The following is a 6,741-nucleotide window of genomic DNA, read 5'->3' on the forward strand; positions in this document are numbered from 1 at the left end:
CATGATCAAATTTTTTTCCTTAGAGAATATACGCATGGGAGTCCTAGCCTAGATACCATCATAGTGTTTGGATGTTGTTAGATATGTCCACTTCATCAGCACATTCAAGATAAGGACATGAACACGTACAATCAAGAAGATATATTGGTACAAATGAGAGGTTACAATACTGGGCTCATATCTTCTATAGATCTTGATGGCAATGACTTTTTGGACATAAGCAAGCCCTCAAAGCTAAATGCCTATTTAGCAAATACTCAATCTCTCAATGTTGCACTCACATAGCTTTGTAGATAAGGATAGAAACTTGTTAAAAAGACCACAAACCATATGCACCTACTATTAGCATCGTAATGGCATTATAGTGCTCTACCACCATATCTCTCCATGGATATCTTCGCAGTCTAAGAGTGGTGAATAGTTCACAAAGAGCTAGAAGATGCCCTTAAATTCTTTCAGTGGGGCCATCCAACAAAGGCGAAAAAGGGTAAGGGAGTGAAAACATCTCAAGGCTAACTTCTTCAGCACCACCTGGCATTAATGATAACCCTCCACACCCCTCTTCATGCAACCATCCAACAAAGAAGAAAAATGGTAAGATAAGGAGAAAAAATGCCTCAAAGCTAACTTCTTCAGCAGCTAGCACCAATGATGACCCTCCACACCCCTCTTCATAAAACCATCCATCTTCTATAGCCACACACAACCCTCCTAACACGTTATGCCTCTGTCTCATGGAGGGGAAACCTTAGGTAGTGTATAGGGAATAATTAATTCATGCAAATATACCCTAGCATAATTGTAATGAATAGGAATCCTTTATACTACTTAGCGTATTTAACCTTAGCAAAAAGGGCCTTTGGTTAACTCCAACTTTGGGGTTGCATAATAAAATTAGAAATAAGAAATAAGAAGTGCAATTCCTACATTTATGGTGTCATTACATGTTTCATTAAGGATTGCCTCCTTATACCTTGCCACTCAATGGAGAGAACAACAAGGGCTTGAACATCCACCTCACCCAAGATGTAGATTCTCACAATAGTCAACAAGCACCTATGTCTTCAAAAGGAACATAGACACAAGAACATGGTGTCCACATAGAGGAGAAAAACAACACCAAGGGAGTCGCCCCACAAGAAACTGATCCCAAAAAGGCAAGGACATGAGAACCTCCCACCTATCTTCTAGGAATCCCTACCTCGGCACATTTGGAAATTTACCTAAGTCCCACATTATGTATGTTGCTCCTCATAGCATCTCACCCTAGCTCTGAAATCTATAAAAGTTATCTCCCATGTGTGCATAGTCATCTCCCACATATGTTCTAGATGAGGAATGTATGTCCTTGAACCATCTTCCATGCATGTTCCTAATCTCACATGTATGTTTCCAAATAGATTTCACATGCACAACCACATATTCCATTTTATCTACCACACACCTGTTTTATTTTGCATGCATGTTCTAGAACACCTGCCATGCACATTTTGGACCCTTGTCCCTTACACGTTCTTCACACACATGCATTCCACATTCTTAACCATGCATTCACAAATAATCACCCTTTCCCTATTTTTATTCTCCCATGTCTTGCACATTGTCAAGTATGTGTTCCAGACATCTACCACGCATTTCACATACGTAGCAGATCAAAAACTATAAATAGGAGCACATCTCCCTCATTCTTGTGTTTCTCTTGCACATGCTTTTAGAGTCTTGCACTTTTTCACTAAACTCAGCATGCCCTCAAAATGAGCCAACACCCTTGATCCCACCCTTCTCCCCATCATTTCTAACACCCATGTTGGACTCCTCAAAATCCAAAAAGTTCCCTTTTGAAACCCCAAGATTACACCCTCATCCTGGAAATGAAGTCAAGGTCTCTTAATCTTGAGCCTTTGGATGAGTTCCAAAGGTCTCTCTTACAGTTGTCTCCCCTTTGCATCGAGATAATCACCATTAAAAGTGGACCTCATCCTAGAAATGAAAGTTAAGGTCTCTTAATCTTGAGCCTTTGGAGGACTACCAAAGGTCTTTCTGGCACTTCTCTTCCCTTGGCACCGAGATGCTCTCACCCATTAAAGCTGGACCTCATCTTGAAAATGGAAGTCGAGGTCTCTTAATCTTGAGCCTTTAGAGGAGTATCAAAGGTCTTTCCAACACTTCTCTCCCTATGGCACCAAGATACTGGCAAAAATATAAACTCTTGAATGAAGAATGACAGGGAAACCAAGTTTAAGATTGCTCATCACACGAGGAATTGTTATGAGGTGGCCACATGATCGAATGTTTTGCCTGTCTTAGAGAAGATAGGCATGGGAGGCCTAGCCTAGATACCACCATGGTGTTTGGTATATGCATTCACTTTATCAAAACATTCAAGCTAAGGGCACAACACAAACAACAATGATTAAAGAACTTTAAAGAGAAGATATATTAGTATAGCTAGACATTGATGCCATTCAAAATGCCTTCTACACTTGCTTATAGTCTTCAAAACAATGAACCAATTCCCAAATATGGTGATTGGATTGACTGATGGGAGTGGAAATAAGGATGGTACATCCTAGGAATACATCACAAAGAAGGTGTTAACCACCCCATAGGCTAACATGGGTTTACCCACCCATAAGGCACTTTGCCATCTTACCTACTTGAATGGGCACTTATCTTTTGTAAGACAGTGCTAGAATATATAAAGTGGCCTCACCTCACGCTTAATGTCAAATAGGGAAAATCTAAGGACTTCATGTACGTACTTGCATAAGACTAGTAATAGAGATCGGACCATTTAAATTAAGTTTGGTCCGCCTTGTGTGAGAACTAGTCACTTGTACATAAGTCATTTTTGACACTAAGAAATACACAATCCTTCCCTTACAATAGAATACTTGTGAGATCTCCTCCTTCCCTACTCTAGCTTACCTGTGCTCTATTAAATATTGATGGATGCTTTCTGGATAGGTTTGATTCCCTCTTGCATTAGCTTCTTCTTCTTCCCCCCCACAGAGAATCATCGTGAAGACAAAACTCTATTTTCCTCCATCTAGGCAAAGAGAGCTCTTCCTTCACCCCCTTAGCAAAGGAGTAATTTGGTGTGGCGATCCAGTGTGACAATGGAGTGAGGATATAAAAAATGAGCTAGCATGCCCATATAGGGAAGTTACAATTGACAAGGCTCAACGACACATGATTCAGTAAGGCTAAGGTAAGCTCTTGACTTGAACAGTCACACTGACAGCGGGCGGGGACTAGCCTAGGGCTTAGCAACATTAGAGAATTCTAGTTTCATATCTTAGAAGGGCAAAGACTTAGTTTCTTGGTGATTTGCATGATTTTGGAGCCCATAAGGCTTTGATTTTGTTGTATTAATCTAAGAAATAGCTTAGCAATTGTGATCAAGAGATAAATTCACTCCAAAAACATAAGCATCAAGCTCCACTATGTGTAGATTCTATATAGATTCAGCCCAACTATGGGTGCACAAAGGGGAACATGGTTGTGGCTATGGCATTGCACAGATAAGACAAAGGGAGAGTGAGAATCAACATAGTCAAGAGGGAGAGTGGGTTATAATAAACCCCTCAATTTTGAAAAATATTGAGAAATTAGGTTTTAATGCTCTGATTAAGCAAGATCTTCAAAAAAAAATCCCTAAATTAATTTGTACTTTAATGTCAGATGCTTCAATTTGTGCTTTGAAAGTTGTCTCCTTTATTGTGCTTCTGCTCGTTGATTTTCTCGCCTCTTTTTTATTATTTTTTGATTGATGATTTATGTATTTTCTTCTATGCGCATCGCTTATTCTCTGGGGTACTGCTTCCAATTAGAAATAAAACCAGGTTCATTTACATACAACTTCTAAATACAACTCTTCTATCATACGTTGCCCTTTGTGAGGCCTCGCACTACGGGCGACATCGGGGGACCCTCCCCTCACTTAGGGCGACTGCATCTCTCTCTCTCTCTCTCTCTCTCTCTCTCTCTCTCTATATATATATATATATATATATATATATATATATATATATATATATATATATATATATATATGTCACCCTTAGGTGAGCGGACCCTGTTTCACTAAGGGTGACCTTGTGAAAAAAGTAGAATTAGTTTTTTGGTTTCATGGTCAAAAGCCTTACTTAACTGAACTAATCTGATCGAACTCGTAAGTTCCATAGTCAGACCAAGGGACGGATTGCACTTGGATCATAGAGACCAACGCTTTTTTCCTCATCGAGAGGCACAGCCGTTGATCCTTTTCCCATAGAATAATTTTTGTCCGGGATTTACTTCATCTATCGAACTAAACAGAAATTGAGTCTCGATTTACGGATCCATCAGTCCAGCCACTGTAGTGATGGGATCCAATTAGGAATTTGGTCAGGTTTTGTCCTGGGTACCAGGGAAAAGAGTTCTTAGGCCCCCTAGCCGGATGTTCATGCAAACATAACACTAGCCACACCACTTACACACCCAATATGAAATTACCTTTTTCTCAGCATCAGCTATCTTAAAACAATCCTTTAATGAAACCATTGTGTCACTAATCACAATCCTCAAAATCTCTGGTTGAATCCTTATTTCCAATCATTCCTTCATCGGCGTACTTATAGCATCATTGGCAACCAGAACGCTCACCACCTGTTCACTCTCAAGGGCCTTTTCAATAGTTCCTAGCTCATAGTAACCGGTAATATTTTCACATATAAAGATCAAGATGGAATCCTCGTTGAAGATCAGCAAGATCAACCAACAGATCCATATAAGAGAGCTATGGACTCATCAGTTGAGGACCAGCAAGGTCAATCAACTAGATCCATACTCGGTTTCAGAAAACAACTCTTACTCCTTGTTCCAATATCTTCCACGATGCACGTGTGGGTATCTTCGGCGACCCCGAGCACCGTATGGTCAGCACCCTCTAGGATCCTTTGCAAGTCACCTATAATATAAAAAAAAAATCTTTTATGCATATGTTTATGCATACAATCATTTATGATGAAAATCACACTTTATAAAAATATCTTTTATGCACCCATTTATGCATAAAAAATCATCTATGATAAAAGTAACACTTTTATAATTAAAAAATAATCTTTTGTGCATACTTCTATATGCATAAAAATCAAATATGATAAAAGTAACACTTTTATAATTTAAAAAATAACCTCTTATGCATACTTCTATGCATGAAAATCAATTATGATAAGAGTAACACTTTTATAATAAAAAAATAACCTTTTATGCATACTTCTATGCATGAAAATTAAATATGATAAGAGTAACACTTTTATAATAAAAAACAAAATGCATCATATGGGAATTTTGTTCTACCCAAAAAAGTGAAATTTTAAAACTAAGGCTTTACTAAAAATAGTAAAAAGCCACAAAGTGGCTGAATATTCAACAACATGCTCTAATTAGATAGCCAAAAAATGTTGTCGACTTTGATTCTGTCATTTTAAGTGAATGCACACATTGTGTATATGTTGATACATTTTTCATGGGATTTTTGGCATGTGAAAAAATTATTTGATTGGGTTTCAATAAGATATACAAACATTTAGCGCTACTACTTGGCAAGTTCCACCTAGTTTATGACTATTGAAAAATAGAATTTTTGATTCATTCTTTGTGGCTCTTTTTTTTTCAACTTTGTATATGTGTTAAGAAGATTTTTCTAAGAGGATTTTGTTTGAAATTCAATAACTTAAGAGATTTAAATTTTTAAAAAAAACCTTCAAAAAGCCACAAAAGTGGTTTTTTTTTTAAACGAGACTAGTGTTAATGGATGAGCATAGGATTTTTGATCCAATTGTCATACTATTTATCTACATACCCCACTAAAGAATCAGGATACCAAAGAGGTCCATATTCACCTACGTGTCTTATCATAATTCAACATTGACACACAATCACAACACAACTTTGCTTCCACCTTTGCATTTGGATATGAGATCTTTTGATGTAATCTTCTGATGTAACCATTCTCAGCTTCCCTTGGGTTTCTCCGCCTTCTCCTTGGAGAGTGTGTTTTTTGAGGGAGCTTTGGAGTGATCTTTATTAGAAATCTTCTCTCATAAAAGTGTGGACATTGTCTCTCCAATCCCTCCACCACCACCTCCAGCCCAGCCCACTTTCTCCCATCTAGCCCAATTTAGCTCCTCCCTTCTCTCTCTCTCTCTCTCTCTCTCCCCCAATCTCCCCTCTTTGTCCCTCTCCCACCCTCTTCCCCCTCTCACTCTTTCTCCCTTTTCCACCCTCCCTCTCACTCTCTATCCTTTCGTCTCTCCTTCCCTCTATCTCTCTCCCAACCTCTTGCCTTTCTCTCTCTCTCTCTCTCTCTCTCTCTCTCTCTCTCTCTTCTCCCACCCTCTCTCTCTCTCTCTCTCTCTCTCTCTCTCTCTCTTCTCCCACCCTCTCTTACTCTCTCCCTCTCCCTCCCTATGCACCATCTCTCTTATTCTCTTCTCTCTATCTCTCCCTCTTATGTATAATCTCTATGTCCTCTCTCTCTCTCTCTCTCTCTCTCTCTCTCTCTCTCTCTCTCTCTCTCTCTCTCTCTATGCATAATCTCTCCTCTCCTCTTACCTGTGTCTCTCCCTCTCCCTATGCATATTGTCTCCTTCCCTTTCTCTCTTTCTCCCTCTCATTCTTTCTCTCTCTATCTTTCTCCCACCCTCCCTCTCAATCTCTCTCCTTCCCTCTATCTTTGTCCCACCCTCCCTCTCA

This window comes from Cibotium barometz, chromosome 37 (assembly GCF_041138505.1).
Source record: "Cibotium barometz isolate CiBa-2024 chromosome 37, ASM4113850v1, whole genome shotgun sequence".
NCBI lineage: Eukaryota > Viridiplantae > Streptophyta > Polypodiopsida > Cyatheales > Cibotiaceae > Cibotium > Cibotium barometz.